This window comes from Dama dama, chromosome 27 (assembly GCF_033118175.1).
Source record: "Dama dama isolate Ldn47 chromosome 27, ASM3311817v1, whole genome shotgun sequence".
NCBI classification, from domain to species: Eukaryota; Metazoa; Chordata; class Mammalia; order Artiodactyla; family Cervidae; genus Dama; species Dama dama.
Window position 1 is genome coordinate 23,140,393 of NC_083707.1, and position 10,926 is coordinate 23,151,318.

The 10,926-nt window shown below is 43.1% G+C and overlaps 1 protein-coding gene across 1 annotated transcript in view; it reads right to left on the reverse strand.

Moving 5' to 3' along the window:
- The window catches only part of LOC133047715 (zinc finger protein 271-like), a 51,405-nt gene that overhangs the window by 9,510 nt on the left and 30,969 nt on the right, over nucleotides 1-10,926 (reverse strand). The window lies entirely within an intron of this gene.

A 10,926-nucleotide genomic window follows, 5' to 3' on the forward strand; every position in this document is an offset into this window, starting at 1 on the left:
GTCCCATGGGAGTTCCCTATTACCAATTAACAGAGGAGGAAAATGCACAGATGGGCGTGCCCAGTGTATGGGCACCAGCTTATACCTCTACTCAGCAGTGGCCTCAAACACGCTGGGAAAGGCAAATCCTTCCAGTGGGCAGAATTTCAGGTATATACCTGGTTGTCTACTTTCCATGTCTACTTAGGCAACATAGCCTAAGATACATGAATTGACAATTCATGGGTAGTAAAAGCAGAGACAATACTTTGCCAACAAAGGTCTGTCTAGTCAAGGCTATGGTTTTTTCAGTGGTCATGTATGGATGTGAGAGTTGGACTGTGAAGAAAACTAAGCGCCGAAAAATTGATGCTTTTTGAACTGTGGTGTTGGAGGAGACTCTTGAGAGTCCCTTGGACTGCAAGGAGATCCAACCAGTCCATCCTAAAGGAGATCAGTCCTGGGTGTTCATTGGAAGGACTGACGCTGAAGCTGAAACTCTAATACTTTGGCCACCTCATGCGAAGAGTTGACTCATTGGAAAAGACCCTGATGCTGGGAGGGATTGGGGGCAGGAGGAGAAGGGGACGACAGAGGATGAGATGGCTGGATGGCATCACCAACTCGATGGACATGAGTTTGAGTAAACTTGGGGAGTTGGTGATGGACAGGGAGGCCTGGCATGCTGTGATTCATGGGGTCGCAAAGAGTCGGACATGACTGAGCAACTGAACTGAACTGAACTGAACTAATGGGTTATCTGATTACTCATTGTTGTTGTTTAGTCACTAAGTCGTGTCCAACTCTTTGTGACCCCATGGACTGTAGCCTGCCAGGTTCCTCTGTCCATGGAATTTCCCAGGCAAGAATACTGGAGCAGGTTGCCATTTCCTTCTCTAGGGGATCTTCCCGACACAGGGATCAAACCCACATCTCCTGCATTGGCAGGCAGATTCTTTACTGGTGAGCCACCAGGGAAGCCCATCTTATCACTTAGGTACCTGGGAAGAATAAGACTGAACAAGATGAGAAATAAAGATTCTGGAGGAAAAGTATGAGGATGAACCAAAGCATGAACCACTAATAAGTTAGTGGCCCATGTGAATCCTACCAAAGGGCATTTTCTGTGGAGAAGCCTCTCAATCAGATGGATACGGTGATCCATATTATGATGTCAATCAGCCTTTTTACCAATGCAGTGCTTGCCCAACGGATTCATGCACAAAGTGGTCACGGCAGCACAGACGGAGGCTATATAAGGGCTCAACAAAACGGACCTCCACTTATGAAGGTTGATATGCCTAGAATCATTTCTATGTGCTCAAGAGGCCAACTGCCAAGGCCCTAATAAGGTAACATTCTCTAGAGAGAAACTAGGTACCCACATGGGGACAGATTCACTATACCTAGCCCTTTTTATTATGGAGAAGGCAACCATTTGTTTTCAAAGGACTATATACACAGTCCAGATAAAAATTTACATTGACTTAAGAGAATGCTGTATTTCTTATTACCGCCAAGGAGTCATTTTATAGGGAAGGAAGTTCAGAAGTGAGCTCATATACATATAACTCATGGGCCTTATCATATGTCCCACCATCCGGATTTAAGTGGATGATGATAATGGTGGAATGATTAAATGAAGATTTAGTTATGGTACCAGCTGGGCAACAACACCTTGATAAGTTTGCAGTGCTATCATATGGGATGCAATATATGCAATAAAATAGAGGATGATAAACAGCACTATATATTCCCCATGGCCATAATACATGGATATAGGAGCCACGGGCAGAAGAGAAAGTAATAATGTCTCTTACTCTATACCTCATAATTCACTTACATTATTTTTGCTTCTTATCCCTACAATCTTGGGCTTGGTGGGTTTGGGATTCTGACTCTCAAAGGAAAAATACTTCTACCATGGGACAAAGTCATAATTTTATTAAATTTGAAGTTGAGACTGTTTCCTGCTTCTGTATTTTGGGCTCCTCAAACTGTCAAACCAGCAGGCAGAGACGGGGTCACTCTGCTGGCCAGAATGACTGATACCAATTACCAGTGTGGAAACGGTTGATGCTACTGGAACTCAGAGGACTTCATGGGGGTGCCCATTAGTTCTCTCATGTCTAACAGGCCCTGTCAATGGTACACCAAAGTAACCTGAAAGAGACAGGGGCACCAAGGACTTAGATCATCTAGGAAAGAAGGTTTATGTTATTTGACTAGATAAAGAACTCTGTACCACTGAGATGCTGGCAGAAGATAAGGGCGATGTGGAATGGGTGACAGAAGATAGTTCTCTGTATAATGGGCTCCAGTTTCATCCATCTCATTAGAACTGATTCACATGAATTCTTTTTAATGGCTGAGTAATATTCGAAGGTGTATATGTACCACAGCTTCCTTATCCATTCGTCTGCTGATGGGCATCTACGTTGTTATACAGAGTGAAGTAAGCCAGAAAGACAAAGAACATTACAGCATACTAACACATATATATGGGATTTAGAAAGATGGTAATGATAACCCTATATGCAAAACAGAAAAAGAGACACAGATGTACAGAACAGACTTTTGGACTCTGTGGGAGAAGGCGAGGGTGGGATGTTTCGAGAGAACAGCATCGAAACATGTATATTATCTATGGTGAAACAGGTCACCAGCCCAGGTTGGATGCATGAAACAAGTGCTCGGGCCTGGTACACTGGAAAGACCCAGAGGGATCGGGTGGAGAGGGAAGTGGGAGGGGGGATCGGGATGGGGAAAACATGTAACTCCATGGCTGATTCATGTCAATGTATGACAAAACCCACTACAATATTGTAAAGTAATTAGCCTCCAACTAATAAAAATAAATGGAAAAAAAAAAAGAAGAAGATAGTTCTATCAGCTTAGACTTTGTGTAGGATCTTCTCCATCCCTTGTTGATTTCTATAATCCTGCCCAGCCTCTTCATGAAATCTGAATTATCCAATTTGAATAAGCCATCTGTTTCCTGCCAGAATTCTGATACATTCTCCATAACCATTATTAGTATCTGATACTATACTGTGAAAGTGAAGTGAAAGTGAAACTCGCTCAGTCGTGTCCAACTCTTTGCAACTCCATGGACTATAAGGTCCATGGAATTCTCCAGGCCAGAATACTGGAGTGGGTAACCTTTCCCTTCTCTAGGGGATATTCCCAACCCAGGGATCGAACCCAGGTCTCCCGCATTGCAGGTGAATTCTTTACCAGCTGAGCCACAGGGATACTATACTGTATATTTATATATTTCTTTTCCCTGCAACTAGAATGTAAACTCCTTGAGGGCAAAGGCTTCTTTGATTAGTTCACAGGTAGTATCCCCAGGGGAAATAAAGAATACTGATAGCTTGGTGGTGAGGTGATTATAATGGGAAAAATGGAAGAGAAGAAGGAATGCCAGGAGAATTTGACTGCAAGAATGTACAATAAAGCCTAGAACTTGGAACACAAAAGAATGTTTTTTCTTTTGTGAAAAAAGAGATGGTACTGCCTAATACAGGGAAGGCTATTGGCAATGAGAAATACCAACGGCACCAGAAGATACTAACATAGTAAGGTAAACCCAAACCGCCCCCTCCCCCAACCATCAAAAAAGACACACACTGCTTCTCACCTGACAGGTGTTCTTAAGACTCATAAGTGAACTGAGTCTCCATAGACTGCAACTGGACATGACATCTCAGGGAGCAACTGAAGAATTACCATTTCCTCAGTGAGCTTTTCTTGTTCACATAGAAGTCTGAGGCCTGGAGGCAACTGGGCACCATTGGACTCGGAAGGGAATCAGTGCAGAGACTGAAGATATAATTTCTGAGACTAGACCAGCAAAAACATCCTCTGGATATAAAAGACGTTAAGGAGAAAATAAAATCTCATTTAACTTTCAGGTGCTTTTCTTTCAAATGTACTATGCTTCCTCCCTCATCATCCAGCAGACAGGGTTAGTTAGGGAAGTCCCTTTTGGACTTCCTTTCCATATACGTTACCACAGAGCATTAAGTAGAGTTTGCTGAGCTATACAGTATGTTCTCATCATACCTAATTTTTTATTAGTTATCTATTTTACACAGTGTATCACTAGTGTATACCACCCGTCTTGGACATGTAGTCTTCATTCTAAGTCTAGAGATTTTAAAAAAATAATCCGGGGGTTAATGCTACCAAAATAAGGATATAACGGGAATAAGGCAGGGGAGGGAATTTCAGAATTCTGCCCTAGCGGTTAGCTCTATGTTTTTCGCTGCCCTTCCTACACCCAAATGACACAAATGACATCATTATCATCATCCGTCCCTCCCTCCTTCTGCGCTCACACTCACACCTTCGTCGGCTGATTCGCGCGGCTGCCTCCAAGCTTCTGGATTCCACTCGCTTCCAGTTTCTAGTGTTCATTCAATAGAACCCAAGGCCGGTCAACGACTGGCTGGGTACCCAAACAACACCAGGCCAAGCACCGACCAGCTCCCAGTGCCCAGGAGCGGCGCCTGGGGGCCACGGCGACAGCCTCGACTCCCTAAAGACTCAAGGAACCGTACAAGGTTCCCTGGCGGCGCTGCGAGGCCGCTGGGCAGCCCAGATTGCCCGAGTTCCTCTGCCATCCGTGAGCCGACATCACCCATACCTTGACGTGTTCTCCAGGTCGCCGTCAAGCCTCCCACCCGCTAAACCAGCTATCGCGCCTTCCGCTCTAGGAATCTGGGAGGTTTGCTTAGCTCTATGGCCCGAGGCCGCGCACGCGCACACGCGCGAGGCGGGGGGCGGCAGGGTGGGATGGCGGCGGGGAGCTGCAGAGATTTAACCCCTGAACATCCGCGGAACTGGCCTCAGTTAGGGGCCCGGCTGGCCCTGTCTGCCAGTTCCTGGCGTAAATGTCAGAGAACATCTTTCGAGAAAGCTCTCTGGGGCAGGGTAGATTTTCTGACTACATAATGAGCTCTTCCTTAATTATCTTTCTCCTTTGTTAATGTCTCCCTCCCACCCCACACCCTGTCTTCGAGCCCCCAAATCTGTCAATCAGATACGCACGGAGAGCTTCCAATCTAACTTTCTTCCTGTCTGTTTCCCCCCGCCCCAGAACACTGACGTGCCTCTACTAAAATTGATGGCTGGGCCCCACCCCAGCTTCCGACTCTGTAGGTCTGCAGTGGGGGCGCAGCTTCTCAGGTGATCCTGAGGCCACACTTTGAGAACTGCTGCCTTAAAAATAGACAGTGCTCAGGAATTCATCCCTGACTTGCTAGAAAGCTGTATTTTCATCTACTTTGCTGTTAAGAAAGGCCATGGGGGTCTCTTTCTAAACTGTCTGCTTGCCAATACACTCCTCGTTGTGGCTGAAGGATCAGGGTGAGAAGAATCTGAAAGGGGGCAGGAGAGGGCATCAGGGTGGGAAAGGATATTCCTGTGTCCTTGGAAATATCTTGGGAAATAAGGGTGAGGTCGGGAGGCGGGGTTGGGGGGGGATATAGAAATAGGAAATAATAGAAGTATTGAGACCGGTGAGAAATGTGAGTTAAGATGTCGAAGAAAAGGTATAGGTTTGGGAAAATGGTGGCAGGCTGAAGTGATGATTGAGGTAGAGAAAGAGGACTTTGTCTTTCAGCCCTTGAACCTGTTCCAATTTATGAAATCTTAGGGATGTGAATGAGACCCTGATGAAATGTAAGGAACATTATGTAAGAACAAATGTAAGGACTCCTTGTTTGGGTCCAGCGGTTCCAAGTAGGGAGTGCAGATGCTTTTTTTAAAAAAAAAAAAAAACCGTACGGTATATAACAAGCATACAATAATCAGCAAATATTTAAAGTATACAATTTGGTGAGTTTTGTCCTATGTATACAACTGTGAAACCATCACCATAATGAAAATTATGAACACATTCCCAGAAGTTTCCTCCTTCCCTTGGTAATCCCTCCCTTTGTTCCCACAGCCCCCAACCACTATTCTGCTTTCTATTATTATAGTTAGCATTTTCTAGAGTTATTTACATTACAGATTCAAACATAATGTACTCTTTTTTGCACTCAAACTTCTTTCACTGAGCATTATTATTTTGAGGTTTAGCTATATTGCTGTATCAGCAGCCTACTCCTCCTTTTTGTTGCTGAATGATCTTCCGTTGGATGTACACACCACAGTTTGTTTATCCATTCACCAGTTGATGGGCATGTGGGTTATCTATAGTTTTTTTCACTATTAGGAATAAAGGTGCCATGAACATTTGCGTAAGGGTCTTTGTATGGACACAATCTCTTCAAGGCATCCTAGACTTGGTTGGTATCATCAACCTCAGAACTCCTCAAGCTTCTGATCATTCCCCAGTTTGAAAGCCACATCTACGTTTTTAGGTGTTTGTTCAGCACCCCATTTCTAGTGCCACAAACTGAGTGGCTTAACCCAACAAAAATTTATTCTGTCACAGTCTGGAGCTTAAAACCCAAAATCAAAGGTGTTAGCAAGGGCCATGATCCTCTGAAGGCCCTAGGGAAGGACTGATTCCACCCCAGTCTCCTAACTTCAGGTGGTTGCTGGCATTCCTTGGCCATGCCATGCAACATTCGGGATTTTAGTCCCCTGACCAGGAATGGAAGCCATGCCCCCTGCAGTGGAAGTGCAGAGTCAACCAGGAGATGGCCAGGGAAGTCCCAGTCCTTGGCGTTCTCTCCCTATAGAGATTGTTGGTAGAAATATGGACATTAGAAGTGACTCTGGCAAGAGCTCAGAAAGAAATGAAAAGCTCAGAAGTGGAATCCTCTGTCATCTTAGAGAATACATATATTGTCATGAACAGAATTTTGCTTGAAATAATGAGCATTAAAAATACTTCTGGTGGGGGCAAATTCTCTGGTGATCCATCTGTTAGGACTTGGCTCTTTCACAGCTGGGGCCTGGGGTTCAATCCCTGGTCTGGGAACTAAGATCTCACAAGCCATGTGGCATGGCCAAAAAAAACACAACAAAACACCCCAAAACAAACAAACATAAAAACTTATGGTGACATCTTAGAAATGAAGAAAACATTATTGGAAGCTGGAGAAAAAGGTGATACTTTTTATAAAGTAGCAGGAACTTGACTGAATCATATTCTGCTGTTGGACAGAAAATAGAACTTGTAAGTGATGAGCTTGGGTAGTTAACTGAGGATATTATCAAGCAAAAGGTGTAAAGTATAGCTGGATGATTTCCCCTTGCTGATTACAGTAAAAATATGAGAGGAAAGAGATAAATCGAAAAGGAGTCAGTACTCAAAGATTTGGAAGATTCTCAGCCTACACAGATAGCATGCTCCGGAGACAAGGCCATTGGTGTAGCTGGACAACCTTTTGGTGAAGAGGTTATATGGGTGATTCATGGACCCAATCAACCATCTCAACAGAAACCAGGAATAGAAAGGGGGTTATCCATAGGAAGGATCCATGGAAGAGCCTCGTATCCAGTTGTGTGCATCCCTCTGATATCCACGGAAGACCAATATGATTCTCACCAGAAACACTGCCAGCTTGGACTGAATTTGACAGAGACAGGACAAAATAAAGACTGTCAGACTTTTGGGATTCTATTGGGATTCTACACACAGACAATGGAATGCACACAGACAATTCTATTTGGATTCTACACACAGACAATGGAATGCCCCACCCAGGGGTGGGTCCACTACTGAGGGTTGAGACACCAAGGCCACCTCAACTGAGAGCAGCTCCGAGGCCAATGGGAGCTATGTGGCCCAGAGATTGCAGTTGATAGGGATTCCACTGGCCCAGTAGCTCAGCTGGTAAAGATTCCCTGATAGCTCAGTTGGTAAAGAGTCTGCCTACAATGCAGGAGACCCCTGTTCAATTCCTAGGTTGGGAAGATCTGCTGGAGAAGAGATAGGCTCCCCACTCCAGTATTCTTGGGCTTCTCTCGTGGTTCAGCTGGTAAAGAATACACCCACAATGCAGGAGACCTGGGTTCGGTCCCTGGGTTGGAAGATCCCCTGGAGAAGGGAAAGGCTACCCAGTCCAGTATTCTGGCCTGGAGAATTCCATGGACTATATAGTCCATGGACTCGCAGAGTCGGTGTGTCCTTACTGAGTGACTTACTTCTCTTCACTTCCACTGACCCAACGGGCATTTCAAGCGACAGAGTAATTTGGAAACTCTAAGATATTTGGAAATTAAACAACCCATATCTAAATAGCCTATAATTCAAAGAAATCACAAGAGAAATTATGTTTTATACTGAATGAAAATGAAATGCCATATTTAAAATTTTGTATGGTGTAGCTACAGCAGTGCCTAAGAGGAAATTTTTTTAGCTTTGAAATGCCTATATTAGAAAAGAAAACCTCGTAGTACAGTAATCTAAGTTTCCATCTTGAGAAACTTGAAAATGTAAAGCAAACTTAACAGCCAAAAGAAGCAGAAGGAAGGAAGTAATGAGTCAAGTAGTAATTAATAAAACTGAAAGCAGAAAAAAAAAATCAAACCAAGAGACTTTCCAAATGGTTCAGTGGTTAAGACTCTGCACTGCCAAAGCAGAGAGCCCAAGTCCTATCCCTGGTCAGGGAACTAGATCCCACGTCCCATAACTGAAAGATCCCACTCCATCAAAGAGCCTGTGTGCCACAACTAAGACCCGGTGCAGGCCGCTACCTGCCACCCCCCCACCCCTAAATTCCAAAATTTGTTCTTTGAAAATACCAACAAAAATTGGTATTTTTGTTAGTATATAGTTAGCCTTTACTGGACCAACTAAAGAAAAAAAAGAGATTAACAAAAGCCAAGAAGAGCAGACATCACTACCAACCCTATAAAAATTTAAGAGCATAGGGATTATTATAAACAACTTTATGCAAACACATTATACAACATAAGTGAAATGGACATATTACTTAGAATTATGCAAATTACTAAAACTATCTGAAAAAGAAATAAAAACAATAAGTGTATGAAAAGTAAAGAAATTGAGTTCATAATAAAAATTTTTCTAACAAGGAAAAGCACAGGCCCAGATTGCGTCACTAGTGAAATCTATCAAACAGTTTAAGAATATTGAAAGTGAAAGTCACATCCAAGTCTTTGGGATCCCACGGACTATACAGTCCATGGAATTCTCCAGGCCAGAATACTGGAGTGGGTAGCCTTTCCCTTCTCCAGGGGATCTTCCCAACCCAGGGATCGAACCAGGGTCTCCTGCATTGCAGGTGGATTCTTTACCAGCTGAGCCACCAGGGAAACCCAAGAATACTGGAGTGGGTAGCCTATCCCTTGTCCAGCGGATCTTCCCGACCAAGAAATCGAACCAAGGTCTGCTGCATTGCAGGTGGATTCTTTACCAACTGAGCTATCAGGGAAGCGAATATTAATCCTTCAGAATCTCTCCCAGAAAATAAAAGGGGCCATTAATTACTCTGATACCAAAGTGAGACAAAGATATCACAGGAAAATAAAACTACAGACGAATATCTCTAACAATATGGACACAAATATTCTCAATCAAATATGAGTAAATTAAATCCATTAATATATTAAAAAATTATACATCATGATCAAGTGGAATTTATCTTAGTAATACAAGGTTGGCTTAATATCCAAAAATAATGTATTTAGAATTTATCTTAGTAATACAAGGTTGGCTTAATATCCAAAAATAATGTATTTAGAGAGTTAAATACTTCACTCTCAATAATGTTCACCAATAATAGAATGTCTGAGTATTGGCATAATCACACAATATATTCTAACTAGAAATGAGAATTGTACAGTGTACATCTACAGAAAGCAATATGAATTTCACACAGTGTTGAATGAACGCTGAATTAAGAGAGTGCATACTGAGTTCCATTTATAAAAGTACAAAAATAGGCAAGACTAACCTATCATGTTAAGGGTTTAGTGTATGTATGCTATGCTGTCGCTCAATCGTGTCCGACTCTTTGTGACCCCATAGACGGAGGACCCTGGCAGGCTACAGTCCTCGGGGATTCTCCAGGCAAGAATACTGGAGTGGGTTGCCATGCCTTCCTCCAGGGTAGTTTCTATCTTTTAGGGCCGGGGAGGGTAGCGGCTTGAGGAGACTGCAGTAGGCACTTCTGAGGATAGATAATACTCTTTCTTCATCTGAGTGCTAGTAACACAAGTGTGTTCAGTTTGTGACAATTCAGTAAACAGTGCACTTATTTACTTGTAAAATGAGTATCACCCATTGATACTACTTGGTTGGTCTACATTCAGAGCATGACAATATAGACTAAATGTACCATTTTTAATTATAGTGTTTCATCTTACTTCCTGAGACCTATCTGGTCTTATTCTCTCCCCATCAACTATTCCTCTATTCTATCTTCAATTTTTCTCCCCACTCACTCTTTACCTTTATTCTACAAATATAATTAGGTCTGTAATCTCCTTAGAAAACAAACTCCTTACAATCCTGTTGCCTCAACCAACGAGTTTCCTCTCTTTTTCCTTCCTGCATTATCACATTTCTGGAAAGGAATTATTATCTATTCTCAGGGCCTTACCTTACACTTCTAACCCCAGGCAAGTTACACAGGTAACACCTCTCTGGCCCTTCTTCCCCCTTTGCCTTAATTCTAGCATCACCTTAGTAAGCACCTTCTCCAGCTCTCTGCAGCATCTCCTAGTCATTTGTTCCCTCTCCTGAGAGCTCTCCTGGCTTTTATGATGTTTGAACTAGCTGGGCCCAGCTTCTCTGAGAAGCTCCTCATCACTACCAGCTCTACCCTTTCCTTCCCTCAGATACTAGTATTTTATAATTCCTTGTTTCTTTTCCCACAAGATCTCCCTTGGTATGTCTCTTCCCTATCTTTAGTCATATTTTCAGATACTCGCAAATCTTGCTAAGTTTACATTTTTAACGGTCTGTCCTCTTTCATCTCTTTTGTCCTTTAATCCTGTCTCCAAAGCACTGTCAGA